Source organism: Mus caroli, chromosome 16 (genome assembly GCF_900094665.2).
Source record: "Mus caroli chromosome 16, CAROLI_EIJ_v1.1, whole genome shotgun sequence".
In the NCBI taxonomy this organism is placed as follows: Eukaryota; Metazoa; Chordata; class Mammalia; order Rodentia; family Muridae; genus Mus; species Mus caroli.
In genome coordinates this window covers 81,416,863-81,442,643 of record NC_034585.1, presented here as the reverse complement: position 1 = coordinate 81,442,643, position 25,781 = coordinate 81,416,863, and the positions used below count along the sequence as shown (strand labels likewise).

The 25,781-nt window shown below is 37.8% G+C and overlaps 1 long non-coding RNA gene and 1 pseudogene across 1 annotated transcript in view; both read right to left on the bottom strand.

Moving 5' to 3' along the window:
• Positions 1-298: 298 nt before the first annotated feature.
• LOC115029547 overlaps positions 299-25,781 on the bottom strand; it is a 54,921-nt gene continuing 29,438 nt past the window's right edge. Inside the window, exon 3 of the long non-coding RNA XR_003835108.1 lies at positions 299-378. This is a non-coding gene — a long non-coding RNA (uncharacterized LOC115029547). The remainder of the gene's footprint in view (positions 379-25,781) is intronic.
• Positions 24,543-24,667, bottom strand: LOC115029648 (annotated as a pseudogene).

Here is a 25,781-nt window from a genome sequence, read left to right as displayed (position 1 = left end):
AGAGTAATATTGTGCTAAGGATCAGTGGTGAAAGCGAATGCCCTTACCGCTATTCAATAATGAGAAGCAGCCTTCTCTCCTTTGTGTGTTAATGGAACTTAAGTTGGAGATCTGAAATTTTACCTTTACCTCCACCACACATACTTCCAGAATAGCATAGTTTTAATCCCTGCAGAGGAAAGCCAATAAAACCGCCAGAAATATTTAGGTTTTACTAAGACAACCACTCACCATGACAACAATGAAGGATATTTCTAATAGAATGCAAAAATACAGCCAATGGATGCCAATACAAAGAGAAAGCAGATGGTAGGATTGAAGGGCCAAAATTCAATGCAGTCATCTAAAATTACCCTTTAGCCATCAGTTAGAACCACACTGGGGAAAAAAAAAGAGTGAGAAGTCACTTTGTTGGGAAAAAAGAAGTCTGTGTTTCTATTTATATAAGAATAAGACTAAAAAATGTAAAAAGTAAATTGGGGCTAGAGAGACACTAAGAAGAGTACTTTCTGCTCTCCCATAGAATCCAGCATCCATGCTGGCAATTGATAATCATCCTAGCCATACAAATTGAAACCACAAGATATAATCTCATCATGGCTAAGATTACTGTTATTAGGAAGTCAAAATATCTTCACATGGTACAGATGTGGAGAAATGGAAATGCTCACAATATCTCAATTGATAATCCAAATTTAGTACAGCCATTATATAAGACAGTGTCCTTCAAAGGCTAGAAATATAGTGAAATGTGCCAAGAGTTAGAAGTATACTTTCCATATGCCCTAGTAATCATACTACTTGTCATATAAACCCACGGGACTTAAAATCAATGTCAGAGGTACCTGAATTCATTTATTTTTCATTGCACTCTTCCTAGCTATCTAGATATTAGATTAACTGATCAATTCATTGAAAGATAAATGAACAAGGAAATGTGGTACATTTATTTATAGACACAGTGGGTATTATTTGACCATTAGAAAACATTACATTACATTTGCAGATATTTAGATTGAACTGGGAAACAAGTTATGTCAGGCAATAGAGGAAAATAAAAAAGAAAGAAAGAAAACTCATGTTTTTACTTACATATGGAAGCTGAGAGATTGATTAAGAAAGGAAATACAGTTTAGAATATGAGTTCACAGAGTGTAGATAAGGCTCTGTTATTTCAATATCAGTAGTTAGTTATTTATATTTCAATGGTATTTCAGCAACCTTCACAGTAAATGTTATATGTGCTCCAATTCTTAATGCTATTTGGAAAAAAAAAGGCTTTAGTCAGAGCCTTTTCGCTCCCCATATCACTTAACTTTCCCTCTGCATACCTTTCCTCAGTTGGTCTGAGGTCCTTCTAGGATGCTTATAGGGTCTTTTGTCATCGTCCCAAGAAATCATGCAACAAAATACAACAGAGTGAAATTGATGACAACCACTGCCGCATACTTTCCCCCTTCCAACTGCAGTGTACACCCACGTTAGAGCTTGAGGGGCCCATTTGGCAATAAATGAGGTTCTTCGATTTAGCACTTAAAAAATGGAATCCTTACGATAGCCAGGCAAATGGCTAGGAAAGTGATTCCTTGGGCAACAGGATGTGGATGTGACATGATAGCTAACCATTGGATTTAGATGGGTGAGGGATCCTAAATCATAGGAACAAATCAGCTCTACACGGCTAGCTCTCTGACTAGGGAGACAAACAAAGGTGTTGCTTCAAGCTGCTAACTTTCAGATTAATTTGTTTCATGGTAACAAACAAATAGCATTAACAGTAACAGCTCTAAAATGTTTGACTAAAGGTTATTAAATCTGCTAGATGTAGCATGCCATTTCATGTTTCTGAACTGACTGAATGTATCATATAAGGAAAACTTGAATTTCTCTCAGCTGGCAAAAGGTGTGTGTACAATATCTGAGTGTCTTACTGCTGGGATGCCAGAGCACACCCCGTTGGCAGCTTTAGGGGAGACAGGACATAATCCCAGGATCTCTAGCCCAGCCACAGCAAAAAGTTCCACAGGGCTCTGGTCTGGCTGGAGCTGCCAAGGTGTTACAGGTCTCAGAGGGGAAGCTTGGGCAGGGTAGGCAGCCAGATCTCTTCCACTACCATTGTAGACCCAGTGCTTGTGAACGCAGTAGCAAGCTACAGTAGAAGGCCATACCCAACACAAAGCTGGAGCAAGTAGTGAGGCAAGCAACCACTGCCAAGAGTGAAAGCCATGCCTGCAGAAACCCTAGAGTGTCACAACTCAGTGAAACAGCAACCCTTTGACAATTCTTGATGAAATAACTCCTCTATTTTAGTCCCTGTGGATCGGGACCTTATTAACATTTCAGAGGTAATGTGGGAGCCAGGGATAGATGTTTTCCATGTTTGAATCTAAGATGTTAGGGATGCTGCAATTGTATGTGGAAGGACTTCAGGTGTTGTCTGTATATGACTGGTTCTCATGGCTCTTTCAATGGGGTGTCCTGGTTATAAGTTCCTGGACAGGTAGACCTGGCCAGGAGTTAGTTCCAATGCTTGCCATCCTCAGTTACGAGATTGACCAGATTATTGAACCTGCTTCATGAAAGCTTACTAGTTCTTCTGTCTGGTGGCAGAATTGGTAATTAGGTCTTCTTTGAAGCTCTGATAGAATTTTGCACTAAAACCATCTGGTCCTGGGCTTTTTTGGTTGGGAGAATTTTAATGACTGTTGTTATTTCTTTAGGGGTTATGGGACTGTTTAGATGGTTTTTCTGATCCTAATTTAACTTTGTTACCCGGTATCTGCCTAGAAAATTGTCCATTTCATCCAGATTTTCCAGTTTTGTTGAGTAGAGACTTTTTTTTAGTAGGAGTGATGATTTTTTGATTTTCCTCAGTTTCTGTTGTTATATCTTCCTTTTCGTTTCGGATTTTGATAATTTGGATACTGTCTCTGTGCCCTCTGGCTAGTCTGGCTAAGGGTTTATCTATCTTGTTGATTTTTTCAAAGAACCAGCTCCTGGTTTGGTTGATTCTTTGAGTAGTTCTTTTTGTTTCCATTTGGTTAATTTCAGCCCTGAGTCTAATTAGTTTCTGCAGCCTACTCCTCCTGAGTGTATTTGCTTCTTTTTCTTCTAGAGCTTTCAGATATGCTGTCAAGCTGCTAGGGTAAGCTCTCTCCATTTTCTTTTTGGAGGCACTCAGAGCTAAGAGTTTTCCTCTTCGTACTGCCTTCATTGTGTCCCATAAGTTTGGGTATGCCATGCCTTCACTTTCATTGAATTCTAAAAAGTCTGTAATTTCTTCCTTGACCTCTAAAAGTCTGTATTTTTTTTATTTCTTCTTTCTTCTATCATTGAGTAGAGTGTTGTTCAGCTTCCACATATATGTGGGCTGTCTGTTGTTATTGTTGTTATTGAAGAACAGCCTTAGTCCATGGTGATCTGATAGGATTCATGGAATTATTTCAATATTCTTATATATGTTGAGGCCAGTTTTCAATATTCATACAATTTGTTGACCAAAAAATGGTCAGTTTTGGAGACAATATCATGAGGTGCTGAGAAGAAGTTATATTCTTTTGTTTTAGGATGAAATAGCCTATAGATATGTGTTAAATCCATTTGGTTCATAACTTCTGTTAGTTTTACTGTGTCTCTGTTTATTTTGTGTTTCCATGATCTGTCCATTGCTGAGAGTGGGCTGTTGAAGTCTCCCACTATTATTTTGTGAGGTGCAATGTGTGCTTTGAGCTTTAGTAAAGTTTATTTTATGAATGTGGGTGCCCTTGCATTTGAAGCATAGATATTCAGAACTGAGAGTTCATCTTGGTAGATTTTTCCTTTGATGAGTATGAAGTGTCCTTCCTTATCTTTTTTGATAACTTTAGGTTAAAAGTCGATTTTATTTGATATTAGAATGGCTACTCCAGCTTGTTTCTTGGGACCATTTGCTTGGAAAATTGTTTTCCAGCCTTTAACTTTGAGGTAGTATATCTGTCTTTGTCCCCGAGCCAGGTTTCCTGTATGCAGCAAAAGGTTGGGTCCTGTTTAAGTAGCTAGTCTGTTAGTCTATGTCTTTTTATTGGGGAATTGAATTCATTGATGTTAAGAGATATTAGCGAGAAATTATTGTAACTCCCTGTTATTTTTTTTGTTAGGGGTGGAATTATGTTTATGCGTCTATCTTCTCTGTTGAAAGAAGATCATTTTCTTGCTTTTTCTAGGGTGTAGTTTCTCTCCTTGTGATGGAGTTTTCCATTTATTATCCTATGTAGGGCTGGATTTGTGGAAATATGTTGTGTAAATTCTGTTTTGTCATGGAATATTTTGGTTTCTCCATCTATGGTAATTGAGAGTTTTGCTGGGTACAGTAGCCTGGGCTGGCATTTATGTTCACTTAGGGTCTGTATGACATCTGCCCAGGATCTTCTAGCTTTCACAATCTCTGGTGAAATGTTTGGTGTAATTCTGATAGGTCTGCCTTTATATGTTACTTGACCATTTTCCCTTACTGCTTTTAATATTCTTTCTTTGTTTTGTGCATTTGCTGTTTTGACTATTATATGACTGGTGGAATTTCTTTTCTGGTCTAATCTATTTGGAGTTCTGTAGACTTCGTGTATGTTCATGGGCGTCTCTTTCTTTAGGTTAGGGAAGTTTTCTTCTATAATTTTGTTGAAGTTATTTACTGGCCCTTTAAGTTGGGAATCTTTGCTCTCTTTTTTACCCACTGTCCTTAGGTTTGGTTTTCTCATTATGTCCTGGATTTTTTGGATGCTTTGTGTTAGGAGCTTTTTGCATTTTGCATTTTGCATTTTGCATTTTCTTTGACTGTTGTGTCAATGTTTCCTATGGTATCTTCTGTACCTGAGATTCTCTCTTCTATCTCTTGTATACTGTTGGTTATGCTTGCATCTACGACTCCTGATCTCTTTTCTAGGTTTTCTAACTCCAGGGCTGTCTCCCTTTGTGATTTCTTTGTTGTTTCTATTTCCATTTTTAGATTCTGGATGACTTTGTTCAACTCCTTCACCTATTTGGTTGTGTTTTTCTGTAATTTTTTAATGGGATTTTTGTGTTTCCTCTTTAATGGCTTCTATCTGTTTACCTGTGTTCTCCTGTATTTCTTTAAGGGAGTTATTTTGTCCTTCTTTAAGTCCTCTATAATCATCATGCGATATGATTTAGAGTCTTTCTTTTCTGGTGTATTGGTATATCCAGGGCTTGCTGTGGTGGGAGAACTGGGTTCTGATGGTATCAAATAGCCTTGGTTTCTTTTGCTTATATTCTTGCCCTAGCCTCTTGCCATCTGGTTATCTCTGTTTTTAGCCGTTTTTGCTGTCTGTGACTGTGGCTTGTCCCGCCCATAAGCCTGTGTGTCAGCACATTTGGGAGATTAGTTCTCTCAGGGAGCAATTTGTGTATGGAGAGCTATGTCACAGGGTCACCTCGGGGTGCAGATGGAAACGGGAAGGATCCTGTCCCTTGCTGTTNCTTGGTTTCTGTGTCCCGATGGCTCTGCGTGGGAGCCTCTTGGGCCAGGAATTTGAGCAGAAGTGGTGGTCTCACCTGTGATCTCAGGTGTGTCAGCACTTTTGGGAGAACAAATCTCTTGTTGCAGGATCTGGGTATGCAGAGCTGTGGCACAGGATCAGCTCTGGGCACAGATGGAAACTGGATAGATCCCCTCATGATTTATTTTTATCTATTATATTTCATCAATGTCATTGGAAATAGATTTATTAAGTGCTTTAAAATCTGTCTAAGCTAGTATATTTCTTAACTCTTAACCCCAATTCTGAACTTCTTATAGTGTCTTAGTATGACTTATTGGAGGAGATCTCAGCCCAGAAAGAAACAGTCTTAGAAGCTATTCAAATATATTTTAATATGTATCATTTGGGAGAAATAGATGTTTCATCAATAGTTATGATGGTATTCTTGAATCGTGAAAACTGATTTTGTCTTTTATATATCAGAAAATTCTCTTTGTCTTGCACTGATAATGCAAAAACAACACATTGAGTGTATCTTCTCATTCAATATTTTGCTTTAAAGAGTGGATTAGTTATTGTCATGGTACCTCACTTGGATGAGCCACTGATTTGTCTGCATCCTCTCTTAATGTATATAAGAGCATGTAGACTTTCTCATCAAACCATAATTCTATAGGAATGATTTACAGAAATACAGATGTTCCCTGATTTATGGATATTTACCTTGTAATTTTTTGACCATAGAATGATGGAAAAGCAACATATGCTTAGCCGTATCTATTGTTTGAATTTGAATGCTTTCCTAATACAGTGTTAAGGAACTTGCTACTCTCTTGACATGCTGAGCAGCATCCCTAATCTGAACATCATGAGTCAGTCATGAGAAAGTAAACTAAATGTTTTAAAGTACATTGTGTTACTACAATTCTTAGGAACTTTGGTATGCTAAATGCATTTTGAATTATGTTAAGTCAATTTCAAAAGACACTCATTTTGTTTGCAAGTTAATTGTTGGTGAGAGAACAAGAATGAACGAATAATGGTGAGTAAATGAAGTATCGGGATTAAGGCCTAGTTATAGAAAGTCAGTCATTGGTGGCATACCTTTGCTGAATATGCCTGTCTGTTCCTTTCTGTCACTCTACTTCCCAGTTGTCATGAGGTGAACACATTTTTTTCACTCTGTCCTATATTCATCTGTTATTATGTTTCTGCCATGTTATAGATCTATTCTAGGTTATTATCTATTGCTATGGTAAAATATCCAGACAAATACAAGTTAAGGCCCAAAGGAGGTTAATTCATTTTACAGCTCTGGTTAAAGTCCATCACTTTGGGGAAAACAAGACAGCATTTTCAAACAGAAAATCATATCACATTTAAAGACAAGAGCAGAGAGAAATATATACATCCATGATTATTTGCTTGTTGCTTTATTATATTCACCTTGATCTCTAGTTCAGGGCTACCTGTCTAGGGAATGGTATCATCATAGCTGATTGGGTTTTTGCATATCAATTAACTAATATGTTCCCCCATCATATTCCAACATGCCAACTTCATGTAGACAATCTGTCTTTGAGATTTTCTGTTGAGCTGATTCTTGGTTGTGTCAATTTGGCAATTAATATTAGCCATTATTGGGTCTAATATACTTTACAGTGAAACCTCACAAAATGAGCCAGATTTTGATCTTCAATTTGTTTTGCTTGGGTTCTTCTATAGTATCATAAGCTACTGCAAAAATTGGTGACAAGAAGTGGGGATATATGTCAAAATCCTTAGAAAGGAATTTGAGTAGGGAGCTTGAATACTTTGGAAAAGATAGTAAGAAAGGGTTTTGAATAGTGTGAGGAAAACTAGAGCATTTGTGGCTCAGAGCACCCAAATGATGATGTTATTGTGGGGCATAAAAGGCATCAATTATAGGGAGTAAAAGCCAGACACAGGATTTCAGATGCAAATACTAATACTCCTCTAATACTAGGTATCATTTGCATTAAATTATAGAAAAGAATTTACCAACATTTTGTTTGAGTCTCTTTGAGTGAGCCTGAATTTGAAAGCAACAAGATAGTTTGTCTAAGGAAATGTCAAGAATTTACTGCATTCTGGCAGGAGTGTGGTTATTATCAGCTGCATTTGGTCAAATTTACATGAAAATCAGGAGCAAAGGAGTAGACCAGAAAAAATGTCAAAATATGAAGTTGGGCTAGAAAACAGAAGTACACTTGATATTGAGACCAAGAGGGTATAGTTAAGAGATTTTAAACTTGTGGTTGGGAAGTCTATGAAATAGCTTTGTGGGAGGAATTTGAAGTTTGGATGAGCAAGTACACAATGCTGAAATTGTTGGAGCTCAGACACCTGGATGCTGATGTGAATGTGGGGGAAGGCCAGACTCACAGTTTCAGATTGATGGGAAGTGTTTGGAGGGTAAGATTAGAATCCGTTTGCTGTCAATTCTGGCAAAGAATATCTGAATTACTAACAAATTAATATGTCATGTTAGTAGATAGATGAATATCCTTATGAATATATTATTATATACAGTGTATATATTGGCTTTTAGAAGGAGGACAAAAGTTACCTCCAGAGAAATCAGCCATTTGCTCAAGATTATGAAAATCCAAGCCTAGACATGAATTTACAACTTTTCTTCTGAAATCATTCATTCTTTTTGGAAAATAGGATGGGAACAAAAGAGGAAGAAGGAAAGGAAAGATTGTGTTTAACATGATAAGGCTTTGAAATTAGCTCCTGCATATGATCCATTGTGTAATGAAGTTTTGATCAATAACATACTGCCACAATCTTAGATAATTTAGCATTATATTTTCCTTACACTAATAAAATTAAACAAACTAATTCCGTTAATCAGTTGAGCATGTCAGTGTTTTTTGTTTCATAACTGTCAATTTTCCAGTCTCCAACTACAACCACTTTTCTCTTGAATGAAAGGAACAAATTTGTTTGCTTTTTATTTCTTATGAATGGGAACTTACTGTTCATGCTCTCTGAATGGATTACTAAGAGCTTAATTCAACATTTCAGCATCATTTCTTTTCTAATGCACACTGCATACTAGCAGATTGATTCTAACTAGACAGTTATTTTTTCTTTCTATTTTTAGAAGTCACTAAGTAATGCTTCTCGGAAGAACACTCTGTCTTAAGTGTTCCACTGTTGAAAGTAAACGAAAAAATTTCATTGAAGAGAGTGTTTCCTTCTGTGGTCTGATTTTGAGAAATCAAATAACTATAGCCATCATTATAGAAAAATTATTAGGTTTTATTTGTCTATACCATATACAGCCTCATATCTAGAAAGTCATGCAATCATACCATTTCATGTTAAGAATGGTGCTGAAAGAAATTTCATTCGCATTGTCATTGAATTAAAGTACAGTTTACTAACAGTTGTGTGTGTGGGGGGGTGTGTGTGGGTATAATTTGAGCTTGCTTTTTTGGATAAATTGTTGTTCACAATTTTTTTCTTAGCAAAGCAAGAGGAGTCCTACTGCTCTGTTCTTGCACTGGGAAATTATTTGTCAATTTATTTAATTTTTTTTAATCTTTGAGTCAGGTCCTTACTAATTATGAGGCCCTTTAGCTCTGATTATCATAATCAATCTGAACAGAACATTTAGTGGCATGGACATGCCATTTTCTGATATACTAGAGGTAAAAATATTTAGTGAATTACATAAAAGAATTATTTCAACTGGTCATTAAAGAACATAAAAATAGTACGTTATTTTCATCAGCTTCAAAGAAGTATATGTATATGCATATTTATATGTGAAATTATCGGGCCCATTTTTTAGAGTAATGACATTTATTTATAAAACTGAGAATTCGTCAATAAACAAACATGTTAAACTGTTTACTTACTTTCTGTTTAGCAACATTTGAGAGTTGGCATAGAGTCAATGATCCATTGCTGCATGATAATACCGCTGTTAATTGGTGGTTTTATGTACTCTGTGGGATTGCTCTTAGAGGTTTTAGTACCCTTTGCATTTGGCTGTTTGTAATAGTATATGGTTATGGGTAAACTTTATATGATGAGGTCTGACTGTATAGATATTTATTATTCTAGTACTTTTCTTCATTGACTCTGAGAGAAGAAATTTGTTATGCAACCACAGAATTTTCTGAATTGGGGTTTGTGGCTCATTGTCTGAAGTATAGTCTAGACAATTTTAAATTCCTCAGTTCTGAACATGCTGCATAGAATAAATTGCCAACTTGAATGCTGATTTAGCTGAGACATTGAATTTCACATTTCAGTGCTGCATTCCATTCGATTATACTAGATGTTGGACATAGAAGTACAACCCTGGTGTCCTGAATCCATGACAGCCATGAGTTTGTACTGCTTGGATACAACCCAGACAACCTTGTAGCCTGTCCAGCACAGTTAATATAAATTCCATGATCATCAGCACTGTGCAAGTGCTTCCCTGATTGTTTCACAGTAAATACCAAAATGAAGAACAGCATCCTCAATTAGTTAAATTCTTCTGGTATATTGGTTATATCCTTGAAGCTGTTTTGGTTGTTTTGGTAATGTAGTTAATTGATACAAGATATTAAGGATATTTAATATGCTACTAGTACCCAAGGAGCTAAAGGGATCTGCAACCCCATAGTTGGAACAACATGATGAACTAACCAGTACCCCGGAGCTCTTGTCTCTAGCTGCATATGTATCGAAAGATGGCCTAGTCGGCCATCACTGGAAAGAGAGGCCCATTGGACTTGCAAACTTTATATGCCCCAATANAGGGGAATGCCAGGGCCAAAAGAATGGGAATGGGTGGGTAGGAAAGTGGGGGGGNATGAGGGACTTTTGGGATAGCATTGGAAATGTAATTGAGGAAAATACGTAATAAAAAAATAAATAAATAAAATAAATTAAAAAATGGATTCAAAAAAAAAAAGAAAAATATTCAAGGATACACAATTGCTTCCAGAAAATTTTGAAAAAGACTAAAAAGTACATATTAGTCTTTAAACTTAGATATGAAAATGCAATTCAGTATATGATTCAGACATTCAAAAACAATGCCTGTTATATACAAAATATTCTCAACATTGTTAAGAATTCAGAGACAGTCATGTGCTATAATCTATTTCTTAGATGATTGTAATTTAATTAAGATGACAAGATATGTACACATTTACATGTGGGTGATTGCAACCATTAGTTTCTTCTATGTGTTGAAAAGTAAAGGCAAAGTATAATCAAATTATCAAAGCTGAGCCAAATAGAAATTGAACACAAGGGAATTACCAATTTGTGAAAAAGACATGGCTGATTTCAACTTACAAAGAATGAAAAGTGAATTATTGAAAAAATATAACACTCAGGACAAAGCAAAGAAGTCAATAAATTATTGAGAGATAATGAATAGCTGTTTTAATGATAACATGTTATCTTTAGGTATAAATTATAATTTTTGTTGGCATCAGCTACATATTTCATCAATCACATGGCTTTCTCATGTGCAATTTAAAATTAGTGTGATTTCAAAGCAGTGGAAATTGCTTCAACAGACATTTATGACAATGAATTCATCATCCCTCAATAATGTAGTATTTCACTTAGTAAATGTTCAATATTCCTTTGCTTACAAGTATTGGATTTTCTTAAAAATAAAGGAAACTTTTACGTCCATATATTGTTTATTTTCAGCTTCTTTCCAATAAACTATAAATAATATACAAATAAGAAAGGGAGCTACTAAACGTAAGTGAGATCTTTTTGATGAAACATGAAGGTCATTTGGAAGAATTATCCAGAGTTGGTTATCTAGTGGACCAGGAAGACACAGAATTTCTACAGTTCAAAGGCTCATTTCTTTGATTACTTTGGATACACAGAGAGCTCAAGGACTAAATAAGGACATTGAGTGGATTCCAGACACAGAAGATAGCATGTGCTAAGTCTGAAAGCAAGGAAAATCTGGGCTCTTAAGGCCAGAGGAATGGAGTGTAGAGAAATGTACTTGATGCTAAGACCTAGGATAATATGTCTTTTCCAAGTGACTGATCATTCAATATCAATATTAGTACATAAGTTTTAATATAAATTAAACACAGCAATACCTAGATTTCTCAGACAATGATTTTACTCTCAGTTTTACAAGGAAGATTAGTGACTAATATTTTATGTTCAGGGGACCAACAAAGCAAAGAGTAGAGGTTAGAAAATTCAAGTATCAGGTCTCCACAAAATAGATGCTACATTAAGGAGGTTCTGCTGAGCTGTGTACAAAAGTACAGAGTGTGAAGACACAGCAACTAGAAGAAGACAAGCAAGAGCGGTTACTAGGAACTAGTATATAAACTGAAATTCTATTGAGAATCATAATTGATGAAATATTTAGTTTCTTCTTATACCACCATAGTTAATGACTTGCTGAAAATGCACAGTTGTAACCCCATCTCTTTGCTGATGGAGGCAGACAGATTAGGTTTTCAAAACCATCCTCAACTACTGAATTTGATACCAGCCTGGACTACAAGAAAACGTCTCTCAAATAAATAAACAGATAAACAAATAAATAGGTAAATCAGTTAATATATGATAGATTAAAATTAAGATAATGAGAACTAAAAATAATGAAAGAACTAGTTAATTTTTAAAGCATAGAATCCTTTCTGGGTAGAAATTTTAATTTCAACATACAATATAATAACCTTTAACAGTATGAGTTTTTTTTTATTTTATAAAGAAAATGTAAAGGAGATGATTTTTCAATCAGTGTATGTTGTGGTTATGTATTGATATTGAAAAGAAATTAACACATCCCTGTGTATTCAAGAGAAGAAAGAGGTGAGTAAGAAACAACCCAGATGCCCCTCGACAGAGGAATGGATACAGAAAATATGGTACATTTACACAATGGAATACGACTCAACTATTAAAACCAGTGACTTCATGAAATCCTTAGGCAAATGGATGGAACTAGAAAATATCATCCTGAGTGAGGTAAGCCAGTCACAAAATAACACACATGATATGCACTCACTGATAACTGGATATTTGCCCAACAGCTTGGAATACCCAATATACAGTTCACAGACCAAATGAAGCTCAAGAAGAAGGAAGATCAAAGTGTGGATGCTTCATTCCTTCTTAGAATGGGGAACAAAATACTCTCAGCAGAAAATAGTGTGGAGCAGAGGCTGAAGGAAAGGCCCCACCTGGGGATGTATCCCATATAAAGACAGCAAACCCAGACAGTGTTAAAAATGCCAACAAGTGCTTGCTGACAGGAGCCTGATATAACTATCTTCTGAGAGGCTCTGCCAGAACATGACAAATACAGAGGTGGATGCTCATAGCCAACCTTTGGACTGAGCACAGGACCTCAATGGAGGAGTTAGAGAAGGAGCTGATGCCCCAGTGTATGGGAATGCCAGGGTGGGGAGGTAGGAGTGGGTGGGTGGGTGGGAGAAAACCCTCATAGAAGCAGGGGGAGGGGTATGGGATAGGGGGTTTCTGGAGGGAAAACCAGGAAAGGGGATAACATTTGATATGTAAATAAAGAATATATCCAATAAAAGAAAAAAAAAGATGGATGGTCTTCAAATGTTCTAGCTCTCTGTACTGAATGCTGATGATAACTTCTAAAAAGTCCTAAAAACTTTATTGCTAATTCTGATGATTAAAAGCAGCTGGTTTAGGTGATTAACACCTGTAGCCTAACAGGGCAGGGGTGGGGGATGGGTGACCTGGGGGCAGAGGGGTGGGGTGAGAGGTGGTTAAGTAATGCAGCCTTTGTTCTATCTCTGCAGGAACTGCAGGGCTCCAACTTTCAGCCTGCTAGCTGAAGTCACAGGAAGAAAATGGGAATTTAGCATTTATGTCTAAGTTGTAAAACATTTCTATGAAAGCTAAGAAAAGGGTAAAGCAGAATGGCCATCTTTTGGTCTCCTCAGCTCAGTTCTGTCTCTTCTCTGTCCTCAGCACATATACATCTTTCAGAATACACGATCACATGGTCAAAAAGTTCATCCCAAGTTTAGCCATAAATTCAAATCACAAATTGAATCAGTAGTTTGCAGCTGAGAATGTTTACCTGCATATCTATGAGGAGTAATTATCTGGCTAAAGGTTCACCACCTGGCACAGCTCCACAGGTTGACTGAAAGTTAAAAACTGTAACTATGTTATTAGTGAAGTTTTTTTATAGATAAACCCAGTCAACTTTTTTATTTTCTGACCTAGCACCTATAATAAATCGTTAATTCACTGTTTATGACTTTTGGTTAATGGTTTTACAACCTTTTGGAATGTACTCTGAGTAGTAGAAAGTCTGGTTACCATCTAGAAGCAATTCATTGGTGATCTGTGGGAGGCTGACAGAGGTCTCATTGCAGTTTTGACAGTCAGCAAAGGACCTAATAGCAGTCTCACTGTAAAAGAGCTTAATAAATACGGATATAATTTTAGGAATTCTTATAGGATTATCATTAAGAATTAAGAAGCCATCTATTTGTCGATATAGCGTTACTTCAAGATAGTACATCTTCATTCTTCTGCAGAGATCTGCTCAAAAAGGTGGGCTAATCCCTCGTGATGGTTATATGGATTTAATAGTAACAGGAAAAGCATATCAATAGCAGGAATCTTTTCTAAAATTTCTCCTGGACTTTGTGCCTACTATAGTTCTCTTGTAGATTTTAATCTAAGACAAAGTCCTTTTAGGAAGATCACCTGCTAGTTATTAGCTTGTCCTTTGATGGCTCCTGACACTAGAGCCCCTGCCAAACAGATCAATCTTGATTAGGGCACACCCTAGGCCCTCAGGCATGATCAGAGCCTAGCGCTGTTTTGGATGATTCAGAATCATGCACACTACTTTGGAGTATACAATCAATTATCCAGGGAACCATAGTTATCCATTGTTTTATAGAAAGAAGTTTTTCTCACCAACTCACCCTAGTATCTATTTAACAATCTTCTTTCCAAACACTTGAAGAACTACATTTATCTGTGGTATAAGTAGATATTCAGAGTGTAGTTAAGGATTATGCTATTTTAGTAAAGTGCAATTATAGCTTCTCTTCCAGGACCCAAGCCATCACCAGCCCTATATAGGTGGCTAGGTTTCCAGAACCAGGCTTGCCTTCTCTCTTGGTGAGAGGATCTTAAATTCAATGAGAGAGACACCGACTACCACCAATAGCAGTGACCCAGTGGCCGAAAGTGCTGAGTGTAAAGTGTGAAGTCAAGATGGCTGCAAATAACCTAACATGGGTCCTGGGCACACATCTTGCATCTTCAGTAAGAGCAGCAAGCTTGCTTAACCACTGAGCCATCTATCCAACCCTGATGTTCCCTCTTTTGATATTGGCTGGACCTTATCAGAAGATGCAAAGAAGGCTGGGAATTGCAGTCTTTATTATGGGCTGCCAAGTATGTGCATGTTGCATATGTGGCTGAAAAGTGAGGGATTTTGTAATTAAGAAAGGCGAGAAAGGAAATTGTGTCCAACTGGCAGTATTTGCAATAGTGGGTTTGACAAAAAAAAAAAAATTCCATTTTCTATTCCTTAGCTGATATTGATAAAACTAGGAAAGGAATGTTTCCCACTGGAAAATGCAAAGTGCTCAGAGCATAGCAAAACCACAAAATTTGAATTTCTTTTCTTTACTCTTCTGTCATTAGTGACCTAGTTTAACCGTACACAAAAATGAGAACTTTATTATTGGCATCCATTGTAAGTGAGTTGTCTTTGGTCTGAGCTGACAGTAGGAAGCTTGTTTTCTTCAAGTCACCTTAGGTCATATTTTCAAATGGTAAATATTTGGAAGTTTTGACTCTATACTGATCTTCAGTTAACTTCTAGATTTTTCTACTAATTTATTTTTAAGGTCTACTTGCCATTTAATTATTTTACAAAACAAAATAACACCTAGTGACAAAATAGTTATAAATGTGTGTGTATGGTTATTACATCATTTTATGTTACTTATCTATTTTTTTAACTGTAGAATTTATGTTAAGTAATAAATTCAGTGTCATGAAATCCTAACATAACTCACCATGACCTTAGAATATGAGTGATTCCTGGATGTCTTTCATTATCTTCTCTGATTATGGGTGCCTGTGGCATTCAGCTTTTGCCTCCCTCTCTTGTTTTCTTTTCAAGAATGTATGATGAATTCTTTGGTTCTGGAAGCAATGCTCTGTAGCCATGACTCTTCTGTTCTTCTTTGAACCAGCTATATTCCTGTGTCAGTACGGGAATGAGTCAGAGTGACTACTAAAGAGAGCTTTCACGTTGCTACATGAGGATTCAGGCTACTCCCTTGATACTCATTCCTTAGCAATATTCCAACTGGAATCTTATAATACAGCTACTCCCTGCTCAGAGGCTTATCTCCATCCTTGAACATATCCCAGCCCTACCCACGTTGTTTGTCTTCATGTCACATGGTATTCACCCTTTATGGACACATCTCTTTTGAAATTTTAATTAAGAGTCCAAATATACTGAAAGGCAATCACATCCAGTGTAATTAATGTACATTCTAGTCACCAAAAATAAGATCATTCTGCACCGGTATACATACTCCTACTCCCACCTTATGTGTGCATTGTATTGATTCAACTCTGAGGTTTTCTCCATCTTTGAAAGGGCAGTTGGAATGAATAATTCTTCTACCATTCTTGGATTACTTTGATTCCTTAATTCCTAAAATTTCTTCAAGAATCTGACCAGTTATTGGGTTTGTTTTGAGAATAAGTCATTCTTAAATACTGAGGGATGAGGTAGGATTCACCATTTTCTGGATTCCTGCTTTGTGTTTTTAGAGCATCTATCAACACTGTCATGGACCTCTGCCTGCCTTGTTACCTTTCTGGTCCTTTCTTTCCAATCTTTTTGATGCTTAGGAACAAGTCATTTATGAATTTACTATTCTTGCTAACTTTTCCTAAAATCATAAGGGATTTCATTAAGGGCACACCTCATTGCAAATGCTGTCATGACTACTAGGATATATATTTTTTAAATCTCCATGTAAATTTTACCCTAAGACCTTTCAATTATATCACTTAAAAGAGCAAAGAGTTCTTCAGCCTCCTTATACTTGAAATGCAGAATTGTATGTGGTTGGGAGAAGCACATTAGTGCTTGCTTTTGCCTTAGCTTAGCATAAGAATCAGCTTTCTTCCTCTGTCCTGTAATTTAATCCATATTTGACACTGGAACGTAGGTGATACTCAGTGACTCAGTTCTTCAGCTTTCATGACTCCCAGTCTATTCCTGCTGCCCTCTGTTCCGAATGTTTTCTGAGTCATAGAGAAAGTATTTTTTTGTATTTCGATTTAATAAAAGTCAGCAGGGGAAAGAAACAGGATGTCAGCTGTCATGTAATATTTAAGATGAAAATAATTTGACTTCCACTTTCCCCTTAGTACATGTGGACTGTTCTAGGATGAGTGTGGGGTTAGTAGGCTTCACAAGTCACAGAGGAAACTGGGAGAAGTGGAACAAAGTGTATCAGATCATTTTGCTTGATTCAAAAAGCTTTGATTTATAACTGTGAGAACCAATGCCTTCCAATGTTCAAAGCCAAGGATTTGCAAAACATTTTAAGAGCTCTCTCTCTCTCTAGTATATAAATGAAGATTCAGGATTCTGTACATATATGTAGAGATCAGAGCAGGATATGGGGTTTCCTCCTCTATTGCTCTCTACCTTTTAGTTTACATTACTGAATTTTTTAAAAAAAATTTTTCTTTTATTTTTCTTTATTTACATTTCAAATGTTATCCCCTTTCCTAGTTCCCCTCTGAAATCCTCTATCCCCTCCCACTTCTCCCTGCTCCCCAACTTGCTCACTCCCACTTCCTGGCCCTGGAATTCCCCTATAATGGGGCATAGAACCTTCATAGGACCAGGGGCCTCTCCTCCTATTGATGACCGACTAGGCCATCCTTTGCTACATATGCAGCTAGAGCCATGAGTACCACCACGTGTTTTCTTTGATTGATGATTTAGTCCCAGGGAGCTCTGCGGGGTTCTGGTTAGTTCATATTGTTGTTCCTCCTATGGGGCTACAAACTGCTTCAGTTCCCTGGGTACTTTCTCTAGCTCCTTCATTGGGAGCCCTGTGCTCTGTCCAATGGATGACTGAGAGCATCCACTTCTGTATTTGCCAGACACTGATAGAATCTCTCAGAAGACAGCTATACTAGGCTCCTATCAGCAAGCTCTTGTCATCTGCCAAGTTTCTGGCTTTGATGTTTGTTATGGGATAAATCTCCAGGTGGGGCAGTCTCTGGATGGTCATTCCTTCAGTCTCTGCTCCAAACGTTGTCTCTGTGACTCCCTTCCATGTGTATTTTGTTCCCTCTTCTAAGAAGGATCAAAGTGTGGACTTTGGTCTTCCTTCTTCTTGAGTTTTGCAAATTGTATCTTGGGTATTCTGAACTTCTGGGCTAATCTCCACTTATCAGTGAGTGCATACCATGTGTGTTCTTTTGTGATTGGGTTACCTTACTTAGGATGAATTCTTACTGAAATGGAAACGTGCCCTTTTAGCTAGGTTAGTTGGCCAAGGAGCTCTCAGGATCTTGAAATCTGCCGCTTTCTACCTGGTTCGAGGGAAATGTGGTCATGGCCAGCTGGAGATTTGAACTCAGGTCCTCATGCTTCTAGAGCACATGCTTTCATTTACAGACCCATCTCTCCATCCTCTATTTAGTTTTTGAATTAAGAAGTAATCATACATATTTTGTGGGACACAGTTGGGTGTTCTGACATGTATATACATGTATGAGGATCAGACCACAGGACTTGTGTACTTATCATCCTACATGTAATTTTTCTCCTAAAACAGTAGACTGACATTTTGAAACAGTGGTTCTCAACCTTTCTAATGTGACTTTTAACACAGTTCCTCCTGTTGGGGTGACCGCCACTCGTAAAACTATTTTGTTGTTATTTTATAACTATAATTTTGCCATTGTTATAAATTGTAATATAATTATTTGAAATGCAGAATATCTGATATGTGACACACAGGTTGAGAACCATGGTTTTAATGGCTTCTTATGTCATAATATCTATTATATTGCCTGTATAAGTCAAAAATATTTTTGCCTTTGAAACCACATTGCTTTTTAATCTTATTTTTCTGAAGTGTGAACAGTACTGATGGTGCTTTGGATAATAACAGTCCCTAGCACGAAACACCTCAATCATACATTAATTAAAAGAAATCACAATTTCTACTGCACCTAAATCATGAAGGATATTTTATATCCTGGAAGAAAGGGCATTAAAGTGTCATTTACTATTCTCAAGAGGATTTTGGGCAAATGAATTATGATAAAGCACAAGCATAGCATGAGGATATGGCTCCATAGGAGATGTACTGTGTGCTTACAAAATGCTGCATTGGGTTCAAATCCCAGCACTGAAAATAGGGAACAAAACTTTGTATTGTGTTTTGGTGGCTAATCTGAATGCAAAGACTATAGAAGGAATGTGTGTGTGTGTGTGTCACAGCAATGAGATCATAAGCACATTCGCATTCCAGGTCTATAACTTATAAATACCCCAGCCTTCTCTGTTTCCACATTGGTGTGGAGAAAAGTTCTCATGAGGAATAAACACAATTATAAGCTACTTTATAACCAAGGAAACAATGTACATTTATCAGAATTCCACTAGTCCTGAAGATGACTGACCTTTTGTTGTCTTTTATCCAATTGGAATCCAAGAGGTGTAGAGGTAAGGAAGCAGGAATATGCCAGATGAGACTTAAAGAAATTGATGAAATATGTCCTATAACTTAACTTGAACTCATATGCATCTTAACTACCAATATTTATTATCAATATGCATTTGTTCATGTGGTCCCCAGAGGCCAAACCAGCTATAGCGTAGTTACTAGAGGTGAATCTTTTTATGACAGTGTTCTGGTATATACTAGTAAAACATTTCCTTCAAATGTGTGTCAGTTGCAGGGTGACACATCTGTGTGGTAACAAAGAAAGCATTCCCAAAACATTTTTATTAAATCTTAGAAAAAAATTGATTTGAGTGTCAGTTAGTTTCCTTATAAGTCATATGTAACAAATGCTAGCTTTTCTGGAAAGGGGGAAATAGATACACATTTTTTTCTTTTACTTAATGATTCTTGACCAAAACTGACAAGTGTTTTTGGATATCAAGTTGAAACTATAAGACTGCCAGCTACTGGCAATTGTACATTGTGAAATGAGTTTAGTGTTCCAAAGAATTCCAAGTTTCCCAGTTGTTGAAGTAAAAGGCAGACTATGTCTGTAAGGCAAAACAAACACCACCTTGGAATCACAAACTGTCTGGTATTCTTAACTCTCCCAGAAAGCACATTGGAATATTAAAAACATCTAATCTGGTATCAATTATTCTGTTTGAAATGACTCCAATTCAATATTGATAAAAATGGTGATTCAGTACCTATGCATTAAGCCCTGGAGAGACTCATTTATATGTCAATTAATCCTGTTGAGTGTGCCATTTAATATGATAATGGTTAACACAGAGACTGGCCCATAGCAAAACATCAAAAATGTTAGCTATTGTAGCATTGTTACTAAGACCTGCCCCTTATAACAAGCTTTAGGAAAAAATAGATGGGAGATAATCACACAATTTTGCATGCTAACAAAGTTTACAGATTTCTTACTTCACACAGCAGAAAGTTTGAAGTACAAATGAAGGCTTTGAGAATCAGTTCAAAAGCATAAAAATTGAATGTTATATATGCTCTATTGATAGTAAAACTGTACTGTATTTTGTTAAAGTTGTTTGAATCAAATAGTTGAGATAAATTAAGGGAATAGATAGAAATATATATATATACACACATATATATACATATACACATATACACATGTATCTATAGGTACACATGTGAATATATGTATGTATATATAATGTTTTATATATAGTATATATTATAATATATATATTTATATATATTTATATATGACTTATATATAAATATATATTTATATATTATATATTATATATAATATATATTATATAAAAATATATATATTTAAGCACAGTTAGACTAAAATAGGTAGAATATCTATTAGTTGACCAACATGTTTATCTTTCTTATTTCTTTCTCTTTCTTCTTTTCTCAATTCTTCTTTTTTTGTGGAGAGCCGTGCCGCGAGCAATCTTGAGCTGTGAGCAATCTGGAGGAGCTAGAGAAAGTACCCAAGGAGCTAAAGGGATTTGCAACCCTATAGGTGGAACAACATTATGAACTAAGCAGTACCCCAGAGCTCTTGACTCTAGCTGCATATGTATCAAAAGATGGCCTAGTAGGTCATCACTGGAAAGAGAGGCCCATAGGACTTGCAAACTTTATATGCCCCAGTACAGGGGAATGCCAGGGCCAAAATGTGGGAGTGGGTGGATAGGGGAGTGGGGGGGGGAGTGTATTGGGGACTTTTTGGATAGCATTGGAAATGTAAATGAGGAAAATACATAATAAAAAAAATTAATTCAAAAAAAAAAAAAAGATTGTGCTGGCCTCCGGTGTGCCTAACTAGTAAAGAAGCCTTGTGCGCAAGTGCGAGAGTGAACTCACACCTAATCACTGCCCATCTCAGGGCGTAGTAATGGGGTGATGGGCGAGCAATGAATCAGGAGCTGACATGCCATATCAGGTGCTGAAACGCCATGGCTGAGGGCTATATAAGCAATGCCATTTTCCAGAGTCGGGGTCTTCCCTCCTGAAGAATCAATAAAGCTTTTTGTTGCAGAAGATTCCGGTTGTCCGAGTGTGTTCTTGCAGGCGAGAATGGTAGCTCGGGACATTTTTTTCTTTTCTTTCTTATATACTATAATTATAATGAGTAACCTATCTTGTACTGAAGATTTTAATGTTATATGAAGTCAAGTAAGTTACTGTGAAGTTTAAGTTTCAATGATATGATGTAGAAAATAGGTTTTACAGAAAAGAAAAATTTTGCTCTTCACTTGGAATGTTAAAACAAGGAAAACCAGCCTATTGTGCATATTTCAACTTAGTGACTATGTCTCAGCATTCTGGTTTCTTGTATGAGCTAGAGTATTAGTTTTCAATGGCTATAGTAAAAAAGTCCCAAGAACTTTCTGTGTCACACAAGAGAAATTATTTATTATTTTGGTTCTGAAATCCAGAAGTCTGAGATATTTACAACTGAAGTCTAAGTCTTAAATGGTATATGCATTTCACCAAGTCCTGCTGTCATCTTCATAGAAAGATTTTGTCTGGTTCCTATTCTTAACATGGCATCTTTTTACAAGGGCAGTAGTTGTATTAGAGTCATCTAGTATGACTGCATTTTAACTAATCACATTAATAATAATAACTTATTACTAAGTAAGGTCACATTTCAGGGTTGGGTGCTGGGATTTCACTATGTAATACCCACACACACACACACACACACACACACACACGTGTGTGTGTGTGTGTGTGTGTGTGTATACATAAACTTTGTATCCATATGTGTGTGTGTGTGTGTGTGTGTGTGTGTATAAATGAATATACCCATATTTAGAAGGATTGCAGGGGTTTGAGGCATAATTAAACTGACCATTGTTCTGATGATCTGATTACAATTTTACCTTTTCATGCACTATCTCATTTATACCTTCTTATATCTTGGAGACAAATGTCAACATCTATAGTTAATTAGTTCCCAGAAGTTTGCTTCTTAAGGAGAAGTAGGTTCTATGACAAGGCAAGACAATGCAGTTTCCTCCATTTTGTATTCTTACTGAGGCCATTTCAGGCTTAATTAGAATTTGATCTCCTTCATGGAAAATCCCTTGAAAAATTACACAACTCTATTCTAGGACCCAAGGCCAAGGTGCTCCAGCTAACTTATATTACCATCAGTTAGATAACCTACTTGGACAGTAGCTCCCCTACTAGCTAACTGCTCATTTTAGTTTCTGCTAAACTGCTTGCTTGCCTAAAAGCTCCTACTACAGCTGCAGATCAAGAAATCAAGACGTGGATTTTGCCTTTAAAATCCCTTTGGTGTAACTGGTTCAGAACATACTTAGGACCTAAATACCTAAGTGTAGTCCCAGCCAGGTGGATTAAACATTTTTCTTGCCCTAAACTGTGTCTGGGTGGTCATCTCTGCTGAGCTCCTTGCAACAATACCACAGGGATCTCTACGTAATATTAAGATATGTCTTCTGGGTGTCGAAGTAAGCTGAGGAAGAACAGAGCAAAGCATAAATGACATCAAAAGGAAACTGAGCATCACAGTCTTGAGATAACCCCAGTGCTTACAAGAGCCAGCAAAAGACTCAGAGTAGAAGTGTGAGGGAGGATAAATTCTTAAATTAAAAAGAAAAACTTAAAAAATATTTTTTATTGGTTCTTTGTGAATTTCACATCATTCATTCTAATATCACTCATCTCTCCCTCCCCTTATTTCTGAGCTATACCCTTGCAATCTCATCTCCCACAACAGAGAAAAACACTCTCACTGTGGAACCTTTAGTCTGCCACAGTGTGTCTCACAGTATACCCTTTTGACTATGGTTCTTTGCTTGCAAATGTTTATTGCAATGACTCCTTGGTCTGGTATGAGGCCTCTGGCTTCTGCTATTCTTCAATACTGGAACATCACTTAGACTTTTCTCAAATATTTTGTTGCCCTGTGTCATGGAGATCCTGTAGTTTTAGATATGTAGGACTGGTATCTTCATGTACTCCAGCACTTTGTTTATGGGGTAGATGGTAGGGTGGACCTATTCACAGTCGTGGATCTGGGCTTGAGAGTTATCTGAGCTAGTCACCCTGCTGGTCCTCCTGCTCTCAAGCCCTCAGTGCTGGCTCACCAGCAGCCCCAACAACCAGGACCAGCTCTATCCTGCTGCCCAAGTTAGGTACAAGCCTCACTGTTCAAAGTGTTGCAGCCAGCAAGGGACATGGTCAGTTACACTCACATGATCTCCCCAGGCCATCTCTCCTACCTGCCAGAGATGGTGAGGGATGAGGAAAGGGAAGAAGGCATCTCTCCCTCAACACTTGAATCCAGGACTAGCCCTACTGTGCTGAGTGCTGAAGCAGGTGATGGGCAAGGAGGACTTGCCCACTCTGATGACCTCAGGTGTAGGTTCCCTGCCTGTTGTAGGTGGCAAGAAACAAGGTAGCATGTGTGTGTGTGTGTGTGTGTGTGTGATCTTTCCTTCGACAATGTCATTCAATGCTGCTCAAATTGTCAGGCCAGCTCTCCCATGCTCTCACCCTCAGGACTGGCTAACTGGTGCCCCTGCCATCAGGGTCAACTCCACTGTGCTGCCCAGTGGAGGTGTAGAACCTGCTCTTCTGGGCACTGCAGGTGGCTAGGGGCAGGATAAGCTCTCCTACTCTCATGCTTCCAGGTCCAGCACTCCCAAGATGTCCAGGTGAGGAGTGGGTTCAGTTCTGCACAGCCCTCAGACATCAACATGTCTCCCCGAAGCAGCCCAGACCAGGGACATTTGGCTGACCAGTGCAGTTAACAGACCCTGCTGCTGCAGGACCATGAACTCAGACATGGCATTACTTTCTACTCAAATTGGGCTGTTCCTGACTACCCTCATGTCTTCAGTTCTGCCCCTCTTCATTGCACCCACAACCTTCAGTTTATCTTTTTCTTCTATTTCCCCACCATGTTCTTGCTCCTCTTGGACTCACCACTCATTATGGCGCCAAGGAGTGATCTAGCCTCATTCCAGATCTGACTTGTGGTCCTCTAAGCCTAGGTAGGTCCCTGTGTAGGCCTCATGGTACTGATCTGGTAGTCATCTTGGGTTTGCTCCTTACCCTACCAACCTGAGTGGTCCCATGTGAGGATCATCTGTTTTGTGCTACTCCTGTCTGGGACCCTCAGTCACAGACAGGGTTCTTCTAGTCTCTGGCTTACCTCTGGTCCTGAGAGTCATAAAGGCCTGTGTATAACCTTACTAGTGGTTGTCTCAGGCTATCACCCTGTCAAGCTCCTTGGCACCGAACTTGTGGTCATCTCAGGCTCACACTTTCATGTAATGTTAGGCTACTACTCATTCAGATGGTCATAGGTCAGAACACATAGGGTAGACATACCTTTGCTCTTCTCTGACATCTGACACCATGACAGTAGCCATACCTGCAATGCCTTTTAAGGGCAGAGAATGAATGTCCTTTAGTCAAGGGCAGGAATTAGGAGGACATCCCCTGGTGTGTGACAGTCCCTATTTAATGAAGATGTGATTGGATTGTAGTCTACAACAACATGACATAATTGCTTAGAAAAACTCTGAATACTACAACATGCAAGTATGTTAACATGCACCCATCCCAGACACCAAGATTATTGCTGTCTATGGTGGTTTGAAATAAATTGACCCCCACATACTCACAGGGAGTGGCACTATTAGGAGGCATGGCCTTGCTGGAGTAGGTATGTCCTTGTTAGAAGAAGTGTGTCTCTTTCAGGGTAGGATTTGAGGTCTTAGATGCTTAAGCCATGCCCAATGTCAAATTCACTTCCTGCTGCCTGCCCATGTTCTTGATATAGAACTCTCAGCTGCTTCTTCAGCACCATGTCTGCCTGCTTGCCACCATACTTCCTACCATGATGATAATGGGCTAAATTTCTAAAACTATAAGCCAGCCTCAATTAATTTTTTTAAAATAAAAGTTACTGTGGTCATGGTGTCTCTTCACAGCATTAGAAACACTAAACAAGAAACTGACATGTCCCCAATGTATATTCTTGCTTCCTAGTCAAAAATCAAGAGACTATAGGAATGTGTATATAGGGGCACTCCATTTTGTTCCATTGGTCAGTGTGTCAATTTTTTTTTAATCAAGTTCCATTCTATTGTTATTGCCAAGACTCTTTAATATAACTTCTTTTTTTAAAAATTAGGTATTTTCCTCATTTACATTTCTGATGCTATCCCAAAAGTCTCCCATACCCTCCCCCCCAACCCCCCTACCCACCCTCTCCCAATTTTTGGCCCTGGCATTCCCCTGTACTGGGGCATATAAAGTTTGTAAGTCCAATGGGCCTCTTTCCAGTGATGGCCGACTAGGCCATCTTTTGATAGACATGCAGCAAGAGTCAAGAGCTTCTGGGTACTGGTTGGTTCATAACGTTGTTCCACCCATAGGGTTGCAGATCCCCTCAGCTCCTTGGGTATTTTCTCTAGCTCCTCCATTGGGAGCCCTGTGATCCATCCAATAGCTGACTGTGAGCATCCACTTCTGTGTTTGCTAGGCCCCGGCAAACACAGAGACA